Source organism: Notolabrus celidotus, chromosome 9 (assembly GCF_009762535.1).
Source record: "Notolabrus celidotus isolate fNotCel1 chromosome 9, fNotCel1.pri, whole genome shotgun sequence".
NCBI lineage: Eukaryota > Metazoa > Chordata > Actinopteri > Labriformes > Labridae > Notolabrus > Notolabrus celidotus.
In genome coordinates, this window is record NC_048280.1 from 26,107,678 (window position 1) to 26,120,602 (window position 12,925).

At 38.4% G+C, this 12,925-nt stretch overlaps 1 long non-coding RNA gene across 4 annotated transcripts in view; it reads right to left on the bottom strand.

Annotated features, from left to right (window-relative positions):
* Positions 1–12,925, bottom strand: part of LOC117819248 — a 139,376-nt gene that overhangs the window by 69,705 nt on the left and 56,746 nt on the right. For all 4 annotated transcript variants that reach the window (XR_004632493.1, XR_004632494.1, XR_004632495.1 and 1 more), the window contains one exon: positions 7,657–7,727. This is a non-coding gene — a long non-coding RNA (uncharacterized LOC117819248). The remainder of the gene's footprint in view (positions 1–7,656; positions 7,728–12,925) is intronic.

Below are 12,925 nucleotides of genomic sequence, written 5' to 3' on the forward strand. Positions count from 1 at the left end.
TCAAACAAGCTTTCATTAGCCGTAATTAACTGCATGCTTTCTGTCTTCGCTATACCAAGAGAGTTCAAGTTGAGACCGAGGGTAAGGATGTGGAGGAGAGATGCAAAAGTGTGCAGTCACACAAACCTATTTTACTCCTCAGACTTTGTAAAGCTAAGTGAGATAAAGATGCATTTCACGGTTCTGTTCTCTGTGGTGGTTTTAGCCTGAAAAGCCTGATCTTGTGGTAGCTTTCTGCAGAAATAGCAACGCAAGTAGTTATGCTTTGATGTTCAACATCTTAAATCCAGTGTTTGCAGATGGGACAAAAGCACTCTGGTGAAGCCACCTATTGGCTGGTGAGCTGTTTGGTTTATGATGTGTCCGGTCAAGTTTCAGGTCAAGATGCTGAAAAAACTAAACGAAACTAAAGTAGCTAAATTAGCTAACAATATGACCTGTTTGATGCATTTCAGTGCTATCTAGGTATGCAAAGGAAAAAATCAACATGTCGTTTAGGGGTGGGTAGTATGGCAAAAATATGTGTCAAGGTATTTTAAGGTGGGATCATGATTTTATCACCATTGTTGTTTTTTAGATTATTCTGTAAGTTACTGACCAGTGCAACCAAACCAATTGCTATATTTGAAAAAATAGGAAAAAGAATAATAAACATTTTAGGTCAAAGTGGCTTTATGAAGACATTTTAATTTGCAAGTGATCTTTGACAACTTGAGCCATGTTCAATGGACATGGATAAAGACTAAACTGAGAGACACAGGGTCCACTGCTGTTACTATGAGCAGATACACTAGATACACTACTTAACACTGAACACTGAGAACTCAGGACATTTTTTTTTAAGTGTTGTCGCACCCAATATGTGAAGCTTAATTATGCCGTGGATTCACTTGATGAGGAAGGGACGTTTTTTTAGCAAGTGGGCTGCATCTCTGGATGCGTCTGTGCATTAAAAACGTAAAGAATGTGCCAATACAACGATCCCTCTGCATGTTGAAGTATTGACACATTCTTATGCTTCACGACTTAATATCATTTCCCACACCCCTAATCAGGCTGTTAACATGTTTAACTATGGCGTAAAAAATTTTTTTATCATATGGGCTCTAACAGGAATCCCTTGGCTTTTGAGGCCAGCCACTAGTGGACACTTGATGAACTGCAATTGTATTGCTCTTAAGCATTGGCTTTAGTTTTCAACGCTAGAGTTAGCCGTTTGGTGGAAACCCACTGTTTAAAAACAGAGAGAGTACTAGTGCTTTAAACTAGGGTTGGTAGTCACGGAAAACTAGCATGAATTTGAATGTACCTCCCCTCAGAGCTCCTCCAAAATGACGTCCCCGCTCACATGCAGGATATGATGGTGACTGATTCAAAACCGGTCCTCAGCACATTGTTTGTGTTTTGCACTACTTCAACTCATGTCTCACTCAGCTGTAAGAAAACACCAAAACATTATCATAGTGAAAGTTAAAAACACAAACAAACATGAAACGTATGTGCAGGAGGCGGGCAGAATGGCAGGACGGGTTGGTTTGATTTTTCTTGGCTTTGATTTGATTGGTTTCATATTTTGGCTCCCAAAGGCAGGGATTGGTTGGTGTTTTCCTAGGTTTACTCCGGCGGTACATAGCTGCTCTTTTTCACTCTTTTTTAAGAACACATTATGTATTGATTGCCATCGGGACATAAAGATAATTTTAACCAGTATAACAAAAAGTGTATCTAAATCTGACTACCAACCCCAGCTTTATGTGGAAAAAAACAAGTGCCAATCATTCAGGCAGTATCAGTAAATTGTTGATATTACTTTCTCAATTTCAACAGTTAATAAAAGTAACGAGGAGATAATGCTGATTTCCATCATAAATTTACTGAAGAAACTACTTCAGTGTCACAGAAACAAAGAACCCCCACATCGCTGCATCACCATACTGCTCCCCAATTATTTTATGCCCTTTTGGAGCCAGCTCAACAATGCCGTCATCTTTTTTTTAACTCAGATTTTGTGTATGTATTTAAGGTGCTGTTATATATCGCCAAGAGAAACTGTAATATGGAGAGGACATAAAAGGGTACTGGTAGCTGGCAAGTCCCAGTACACCAATAAAGTTGAAGGGTTAGGTAGGGGTTAAGTGGTGGTCCTGCTATCAGAGCACACCAGTCCTTTTAAGCACATGGGGATGCTATCTCGATGTACAAACACTCTTAAGTTTCAGTGTGTTCAACTGAAACACACATCAGTAACAGAACCTCTGGTTGGTGGAAAGTCAGGAAAAACTGCCTCTGATTGGCTGTCAGACTGAATCCAAGGCAAAATGTGATGGCAGAGTGGATAGCTAACCTTTTTCAACATGGAAGAAAATATTAATAATAATCACAAGAGATCAGGTATTATTTTTGTTGGATTAGTGTGAAGGCTCTATGAAATGCTGTAGTTCAAGGTTAGACTGGAAAGCATTCTTAACAGAGCTCTTGTAACAATGATATCGCATAACAAGGCATGTTTGTAGCATCTAGCACAAGGAATTAAACACAACATCACAGGCAAGGGGTTTTAATGTTTTAGCTTTAAAAGAGTAGAGTTTGGTGATGTTCAAGACAATATGCACCAGGGTAATGGAGTAAATGTACGAATTTGTGGAAGTGTTGATGAATTTGGACAAAACAGCAAAGAATGCACATGGGCTGGCCGAATTTAAGTAAATTAATGTGGGACATAGTAATTCTCTGAGCGGACTAAAGGATTATCTCTGAGATTACAAAGAGAGCACACTGTGGTTGAAATAAGAGCATCTTGACTCATAGTTCTGCTTGCTTTGTTTTCATGGCTTTCTTCTTTCTTTCTCTTTTTTTTTCAGTAAACTTATTTGAAATCCTCCTGGGCTTTAAACCTCTCTCTCTCTCTTTTTTTTTCTTCTCTCTCTCTCTTTCTCTCAGTTGGTCTCTTAGCTGCAACAAGGTCTGAAAAGATTGCAGTTCATTTCGACCCACACTGGATGGAGGCCTCATTTAGTGGCTGCTGGCAACTCAATCAGCCTGCCTCACACTGATGAGTGAGTGACTACTTTCAGAGCGCCAGTCAATATGTGTCTGCTGTGATAGAATGTCAGCAGCCGTGCCCTGTGTTCTCCTGACCCAATGTTATGGCTTTTTTATTTTGTCTAATCAATGATATATGAAACTACACGGACACATTTCAACAATAGATCTTTTTTTTTTCTTTTCTCTACACATAGCAGAGATCAGTGCCGTTTCTGCTCACCCCTGGCTGTGATAAGATTTTAACTTTGATTTTCGCAGCTTTTTCAATGCCTTCTTTGAAGCAAATGAAAGATAAGCAATAAATAAATCACTGTTTTAAATCCCTCCTGGTAGCTGAGTTGACGCAACCCAAAGATTTGTGGCAAATTCAATCAATCCACATTCTGTGAGAGTCTATCCAATCAAGGTAACATTTAACATTTTATCCTCAAACCTAATTATGTCCATCGCTTTCTTTTTGATTAAAAATATCAATCTCCTTATAATAATAATAATAATAATAATAATAATAATAATAATAATAATATTACTTTATTTATATAGCAATTTTCAATACAAGTAACAAAGTGCTTTACAGTGGGCAATAAAAACAAGTGCAAAGCAAAAGGAAGCAATTAAAAACAAAATGAAATAAAAGCTTAAAACCCTACAAACTTATAAAAGAGACCCTTAAAATCAGAGCTAAATTAAATAAAATCACACAATAAAAGCTGTCCTGTAAAAATGTGTCTTGAGTAATGACATAAAACGTATGTTGTCTTTATTCAAAATCAGGAATGTGAGCTTTTAGTCAACTTAATCAAACCTCGTCACACTTGCTAGCTAGCACCAGACTACGTAGTCAGTTACATAAATTATTACTATTTCTATTATTGTAAGCCAGAGTTGCCACTCATATGTCGTGGCTAAGCTGTAGTGCTATCATCTACAATCATAGACTGTATAAATAATAGACATAGTATCCGTATTGGAAATGTTGAACTCAACATAACTGCTGTCGAGCGAGTGTGACATAAAGAGGCATGCTTTGAGCCTCCTAGCCAACAGCTACAGTGTTCCCGCCTGTCAATCAAGTTAGCTGTTCCTCTCGTAATGGAAAACTTGTAATCTTAATATCTTCGAAATTGCTGTGTTATGAAAAAAATCAACCCCCATACAGTGTGTGCCGATCGAGAGCTATCCAGACTACACTTGTTTTTTGTACCAGGCTGTAAACATGTTTATTTCTGCTGTAAAGATCAGCTTTTTTGAATTGGTGTGTATGTGGTTTCTGGTACTTCCTGAGCCAGCCTCAAGCAGACACTCGAGAAACTGCAGTTTTTAACCCTTCCACATTGGTTTTAATTCTCACAGCCGGAGGTTGCCGCTTGTCTACAATTAGCAAGGGCTGTAGCTCTGGTTAATGCTACAAAACATAATGCTAAAATAGTCTATTACCTGAATGTAAACAAGCACAGATGACAGATGGCATCTCATAGTGCACCATCGTGTGGCAGTATTTTGATCTAGAAAATGGAGATAAAGTTTAATGTAGGCTGAGTCAGGTTAAACTGGAATATAACCACTTGGCCGGAGCAATGTGTAACCAGCAGAGGTATGTGGACGTTAACTTCCAAGGAGGTGCTAGCTCTGCTAATGTTAGACATTCGCCAAACCAATTTGACACTGGTGTTAAATAGGCTGTGTTCAATGCTGACTGTGTTCTTACCTTTAGACTACTCTGTTAATAGAAATGTCTGATTGAATGATTAGGAAATCATTCGCTTTGGAACATCCCTGTATAAAATCCCGGCCTTTACTTTTTATAGGTTTGTGTTTGTGTAAAAAAAAAAAAAAAAAAAAAAAAGTTTTGTTAACATTTCTCCAAACTTACAATAACATATTCTCATCTAACCAATAAAAAGTTGTATCATTTTTAGACCAGGAATAATGCAAAGAAACAAAAACTTCAAATTCATTAAACAACAGAATGCTAATGTTTTAAATTAGGAAGAGTCTGGCATCAACATTCATGGTGCTAGGTTATAATTACAGCTTTCATGTGTCTTGGCATGCTCACTTCTGGTCTTTCACATTGCTGTTCTGTGACTTTATGTCACGCCTTACAGAATAATTGAAGCAGCTCAGCTTTGTTGAATGGCTGCATGAGGTGTCTGTGTTGAAATTCACAGGCACTGGAATAGAATTGTTTCGGTGCGTGTAGAGATGCTGATTTAGGGGAAAAATTTGAGAGGTATTTAGATTTTTCCCAGAGCTGTGTGTGTCTGCATTGATCTCAAAGAGTTATTGTTAAATTAGATAGTAATCCCCCAGTCTCTTGTCAATGGTTTTATACTAACACACTACCCTGATTAACAAGTAGAACCACTTACATGCAATAGGTGACGCATGTGCGTGCACGGATTGCAATAAAATGCATGAGTGCAGGGCAAAATGAGCCTATCAGGGCTATTTGGACAAGTTTAATTCAGCTTTTACACATTTTATTTATCACTTAACATAGAACCTGACCAGAAGTGATTTTGAGAAGGGAACAGCTTGCTCAGCCACTAGATATGTTTTATTGGAGTATTTGTACCAGTCCTTTACAGTGGACAAATAATGTGTTACACACACAAAATGACCAACACAATGATGCAAAAATCACGGTCAAAGCCTACGAAATCCTTGAGACTGTTCTTATAAAACTGTAAAAGCACTACCCTCACATAGCAGTAAGTGTTGCATATCTTTTACCATCTAACCAAAGGGTCCGTGCTTTGTTGTACCCAGTGCAATACAGTGTGTAGATATTTTCCTCTCAGGTTTGTTTGAGTGTTTCCTGTGCTGTGAGTAAAGAACAGCCCATATTTGAGTCTGCTCAGATGAGCCGGGCTCTCTGTCCCCTGTGTCCTTTATTTCACACAGCCCGCTGCACATGCTCTGCAGTCTGCCGACCTCTTGACCCGCCTGTCACTGTGATGGCCTCTGTTATCTGGAAGTAGTTATTTCATATAGATGGTCTCCCTCACTGCTGCGCTTTTATTGAAAATAATCATTAGAGAGATTACCCCAGGAGGAGTTTGAGCAATGGAGTTTAAAGCAATATTGTACATTATATAGATATTATCTCAATTATGGATCATCTAAACACACTTATAAATCTATTAACAGGATATTATCACTGAAGATGAAAAAATTAAACTGTGTGCAATGACCTTAATTTTTCCCCAAGTTGGGATAGACATTCCTACTCTTATTTGAGCCACACTTTACAATTAAATAACGTGTTTCTTCATTAATCTCTATTTTGGCCATTTGTTTATTGAGGCTCTGTAAATGAAGGATGTTGAGGGGCTGATGGAAAGCTAATATTTCTGTTCAACATAATCAATCTATATTTTTGCTCTTCTACTGATATATTATTTTCATATCTGATGCAATGAACAATCCTGATTATATATTTTTTGTGTTTTTTAGAGGTGTTTCACTTAGCCCCTATGCCTAATTTTTGCGGTTCTGGATATTAGTTAAAGTGCCCAGAATCTCTTTTGGAACAATGTAGTACCTGTTTGTTGACGTATGATTGTTATAGACCAGTGGTTCTCAACTGGATGAGCCTCAAGACCAACCACCACCTCTTGAATAATAACTGAGCCTCAAATTTCTGGAATTGGTCATCTGATGAAAGGTGAATTACTGCCACCAACTGTGTGTGTGAATAAACTATTATTTTTTGTTATTTTGGGGGCTTTTTTCCTTTTTTTTGACAGGACAGCTTGAGAGAGGCTGGAATTTGGGGTTGGGAATTCCAGATAATATCTTGTATCATGGCATGCTTTGTGGTTTTGCAGCATTTCGATCTAGAAAATATAGATCAAGTTGTATGTAGGCTGTGTCAAGTTAAACTGGAAGAACTACTCAGCCAGAGAAATGCATAATCAGCACAGTCATGTGGACATTAACCTGCAAAGAAGGACTGAAGGCTGGTGGTGCTAGCTCTGCTAATGTTCGCCACACTCTGCAAACCAATTTCACATTGTTTTACAAGCAGACCATAGGTTCTATAAATAATGGGCAGAATAACAGCTATCCAGAGTGAAGCCATTACTTTTACAGCTCTCCTCGGTGACTGGCAGAAGTATAGGTCCTAAAGCCCACCTCCTCCATATAAACAGTTGGAACATGGATCAAACTATAACATTAAAATACATGCCAAATACATTATTCTTGAACACAAGTACTGTCATAGCAGTTATTTATCATGTTGATTATTTCCAAGTGCTCATTTTTCAGAGAAGTTTAGTTTTAGTTTGTTAGTTGATGTTGAAAAGATGATTGATTGACAGCTATATTGACAAATTTAGGATCCTACAGTGTATTACCAAAGTAGAGAAGGAACAGTGAAAGTAAACATGATGAACACCAACATAATTTATCACTTCTTTGTGGTGTGAATTGCTGCTTTTAGGTCTGATGTACAAGTAGAGTATTCAAGTATTGATACTGGCTATTAAATAAATGTATTGGATTCATGTGAGGCAGAGGTGGAAATGACATAACTGGAGTTCAAATCATCTTTATCCTCTGTCTGATTCATCCAATGGACCTTTAGGTTTAATTGGGTATTACCTGGAACCGGGAAGCGATGATGAGTACAGACATGCTGGATAAATCAGAGGGAGAAGTCACAGGTCAGGAACCTGCATGAGAGAGACATATGTACGGGGGGAGAGGAGAGCAGAGGACCAGTGAGGCTGACATCAATGTCCAGAAAATCTACAGATTACAACAAAATCAGACGTTCAGACACTGCACGCTTCTAAATGGCTGTAAATTGCAATAATATTACTGCATGAAAACGGACTATAGACACTTGACATTTGGAGGCCATCACTTGAATTCTTTTAACATGTAAAGAGTGTTCTATAAAAGACCAAATCTACAGTGTGATGTGCATACATGAAAGCCGGTTATTAAGATACTGATGGAGGAAAACACTAATAGATAGTAAATCAATCAACTTCTGGATGTCCTGCCTTCCTTGCCTGTCTCCTTTAGTGTGTCTATCAGTAAACGCGTTCAGCAGAGATTTTCAATTTATTTCTAATCAAGCTTTATCTAATATTCTCCCGACAGGCAATTAAAAATTCAAACTAGCCTGAAAAGCCATTGCTCACTTTTCACTCTCTCCCAGTGTTCATTTAAGGGTGTTATTTCATTAAAAGCTCTTGTTGATGAGTTTCAGGTCATTTGCAAGCACATTTGATTATCAGATTGTGCATTTGCCATTAACATGTTTCACCTTTTTTTATATATTTGTGGAAAAAAAAAATACGTCATCACTTTATGTGAGTGTAAAAACCTGTCTTTAAAACTCAGTGCATGTTAGAAAGAGGTTTACACACTCAAAACAAAGACAGCACTCATGTCTCTGCTGTTGTTTGAGAGTACATCACTGTCCTGCCTGGTGTGCTATACCTCACCAGGTTTATGGCCGACCGTGCACAAGCTGAGTCCTCTCCACATAAGATAGAGCTTTGAAATGGCAGCAAATAATTGAAAGGGAGAATTTGTCATTACGAGTCATAATGAGATTCTCCTGCAGAGAGGGGCTCTGTTAGGTGGTGTGAGAAGCTGCTCCATTTTTAAAACCTCATAAACAAAATGCCACAATGTGCCGTCCCTTACTATAGATTCAGCTCTACACTCTTTTATTCTATACATCATTTCAATGTGTTTGTTCAGAGAATACGAGCGTCCTTGATTCTCCTCTCCGGAGTAAAACAATGTGGATGCAAGTGGATTAGCAATGAGTCTAAAGTTAGTTTGTACTTGTGTGGAGTAATCAATGGATGTAAGAATGTATAAAACTCCTTTACTGACAGCCTTAACATGGTTCATGTTTTTTATTTCAATCTTCTGTTTTAATCTGGTAACAGTCGAGATGTCAAATGTCCCAGTGGGAAAAAGAAATACTGCTGCCTTCTGTCCTACGGAAATGTTAAAGGTTATTTCCCAAGAAGAAAACATTATGCCTATTAAGTAATGTTTAACGTATTACTATGTTCCATATGGCAAAATGTTACAGGCTACATCTAGTCTTGACCATTGACTATATACTGAATGGACAGCGTCACTTCGTTTCCGCCCATTACCAGCTTAAAAGCCCAAAGATTGCTGGACAATCCTGATGTTGAAGCAGACACATGCAAACAAGCCACCTAGCTGGATGTGTCACGGGACTGACATCACATCCGCAGTGGTAACCAAAACACATAGCAAAACACGACAAAGAGGAATACTCTGGAAAATGGTGTAACTGCTAGAGGAAAGATTGTGCGAGTTGTTTAGAAACTATAAAGATATATGATGTTACCTCGCTCGCAAACATGGACAGAAAACTATAACAGAACAGCTGTGTCTCGGATATCGGAGAAGAATTGGAGGTCCATGCGAGATCTCTTTAAGTGCCCTCTAGAGGATGCATTGTGTAGTGTCCATCCCAATGCAAAGGACAAATTGAGTCTGTGAGTAGTGACTGCCATATTGTTAAAACATATATATCTATTTTCATATGGTAAGGAAGCGTAAATGAACCTCACAGGTGTATTGTGAGCTGCTCCTGAATGCTTCCCTAAGCTAAATTCTTGTCAACACCTTGGTACAACATTACAATGCATCAGGTTCTGAACCTTTTGCACAGGACTGTTTCCCTGTGTTTGCCAATGCTGAGTGAAATTTTGATAGATGACACTACCTGAATCTTAAATAAAAAACAGAACACTTCTGATAGCATAATCTGGTGAACACTACAGATGCTGTATTTTTTAGAATCTATAAATAGAGTTTGTGGGAAAGTGGAATTCAGATTTTGGAGGATTTACTACACAATTTCTTAATAACTTTGACGTTGTGTGCACAACACGAGGTCCAGAAGGTAATCAGGTTTGATTAGAGTGACCTGAAGAGAACAAGAGCTTGATTTATGGAAAACTGTACAGGGACTGGGTGGCTTTTGATAATCTCCACAAACAGATACCTGACAAGAAGTGCATAAAACAATCTGGTTGTAGATATATCTTAAGTGCAATGCTCGAAGCCCAACAAATACTCTCATCAGAAAACTAAAGCTGATACAAACTCATCATATTGCCAGCTCCACATTGAACCATAGAGAATAATATACAACCAGAGTCAAGCATAGACTGTATAAATATGGACGTAGGATCCGTGACGTCACCCATCTGTTTCTGAAGCGCTGTTTCAGTCGGCGGCGGCAGCCATATTGCTGCTGTTGAACGATTATGAAGTAAAGAGGCGGGCTTTGAGCCTCCTAGCCAACAGCTACAGTGTTCCCGCCTGCCAATCAAGTCAGCTGTGCCTCTCATTGGAAGACTCGTAATCTCAATACCTTCGCTTCGTTTGAAAAAAAAGTGTGTGTGCCGATCGAGAAATGAGCTATCCAAACTACACTCGTCTTTTGTACCAGGCTGTAAACGTGTTTATTTCTGCTGTGGCGATCTGCTTTTTTGAATTGGTGTGTATGTGGTTTCTGGTACTTCCGGAGCCAGCCTTAAGCAAATCCTCGATGAACTGCAGTTTTTAGCACTTCCGATTTGGACTCATATTTTTAGACCGGAGGTTGCCACTTGGAGTCACGCACATAGAATGTGCACACATATGTGATTAATGAACCTGAATCTGATTCTGGCTAAAAGCTTGTTTGTTTACATTAGGAAGATCTGCATCATTGCATGACATGGCAGACAGACTTGTGGCTTTCACTATCAGCAGTTTCTGCACGCACTGTGTATACAAAAAATACGGACCACGTCACTTTTCAAATGCTGTTGAAAAGATATCAGAGTAATTTGATCATTGTATGTCGATTATATTGTTCTTAAAACAATGGTAGCATATCTCAACTATTGGAGATCATATAAGTACTGCAAAGACAGTTAGCAGGTTGCGAACAATGTTTTTGTGATTCAATCTAATACATCATAACCCTGGTGGTAAAGTCTCATCAAAAATGTATTAATATTAGTACATGTTTTATCGATTATAAGGTATAAAGACAGAGTCAAGCATCCTCTTCATTTGAGGCCTTGGTTGCTTGTAATCACTTGACTTCTTTGATTTTCTGCTCTCCACTCAGCTGTGATGCTGATGGTACTGGTGGCATGTGGAGCCTCCAGCTACTGTGAAATAAATGCCTGGAAGGGCCCTGATCAGTATGTGCTGGAGGTGCTTGAAAGAAGAAGAAGAAGAAAAAAACACATGGAAAACAAACCACCCTTGAGTGCTGCACGCTCTCCGCCTATTTAGGGCAGCCATGTCCAGCAGTGGATTTGAATATGCATGACGATCCCAGCTACCCTCGCAGCACTGCTCTGTGTCCAGGCACCAGCCTTTTCACAGAAAGAATACACATGCATCACATTTGAATATGTTACAGGCCCTGTCATACACAATAAATACATGTCTGTGAAATTTTTTTTATTGGGTAAATTAGGGTGAAGCTCCCCCCATCCCCCCACTCTCACCCCAAAAGAACAAACAAACAAAAAAAAACTCAGTGATACTAAATATTTACAGCATATAAGTGGATCACTGTCTTTGATTTTAATTTTTCAGCTTTAAATAAAAATGTTTTTTGCCTTCTTTCTTGCTCAGTATTGGGGCTTTCGCAAGATTCTCACTGATACTATTCAGGGAGAAATAACAGATGACATTGTTGCAACAATTTTAGAAAACAGAAATAGCACAATATACTTCTTTACATATTATCCATTTCTAGTGATGCTCAGAATTATGTTTGATTTACATCACTGCCCCGTAACAAAATCTTTTTTTTTTTAAATGGAAACTCACCATCCTCTTTTGGGTATAATTTTGAATTACATGTTGTCAACAAAAAACATATCTTTTATGAAACCTAATTAACTCCCAAACTGGCAAGGAAACTGTTTTGGGTGTGGGTATAGTACCTCACTTTCATTTGTCATTCCCTTTGACAATTTGTACTGCAGTGGAAGCCACACACTGCAGTCAAGGTTACTCGTAGGGTTGCAAAATTCCAGGAATTTTCAAAGTTGGAAACTTTCCATGGGAATAAACGGGAATATACCAGGAGTTTACTAAATTGAAGGTTGGCTCTTAAAAAGAGAACTTATATATAGTTGGGGAAGATAGATTTTTAGCATAATCCTGACTAAAACTACCAGATTTCATGCAAGTACAGTTTAATATCTATGCTATTCCTCAATCACATGCACATAGCACACTGCTTACTGCAGGGCTACTGAGACCAGGCCCCCTACATGCACTGTGCATTCCTCCATCACATGCACACATGATTTCTACTTTGGATGGATGTCTGCTTATAACAAAACAAATATTTATGCCTGGATATGATACCTTTTCATTAAATTACCCTCAATTCCCATAAATTCCCATGGAAAGTTTCAAATTTGGAATATTTCCCAAATTCCCCAGATTAACTTCCCATGGAAATGTACCGGAAACTTTCTGAAAAATTTCCACCACTTTGCAACCCTAGTTACTGACTAGCTGGTTACTGAGTCTTCTTCTTCTGCTGCTGCTACTTTTCTGCATCTTTCTTTGTGTAGGACAGGTAACAACCAGGGTACAGAACCACTACTGACCAATACTATGAACCAATTAGTTACACAGTATTATCATGAGCTTATTTTTCACACAATGTCAATGTTTCATCTTTTAAATAAAAACGGTTGTTGGTGTTTAAATATTTTAATAGCACCTTATCATAGGTAACATGTAACAAGGACACATTTAGAGATCCTAGTTGGTTTCTTCCTCCTTTTTTGGTTTTAAAGTTCAGCTAGGCTAAGTTAACCTCACTGACTGTGGGCAG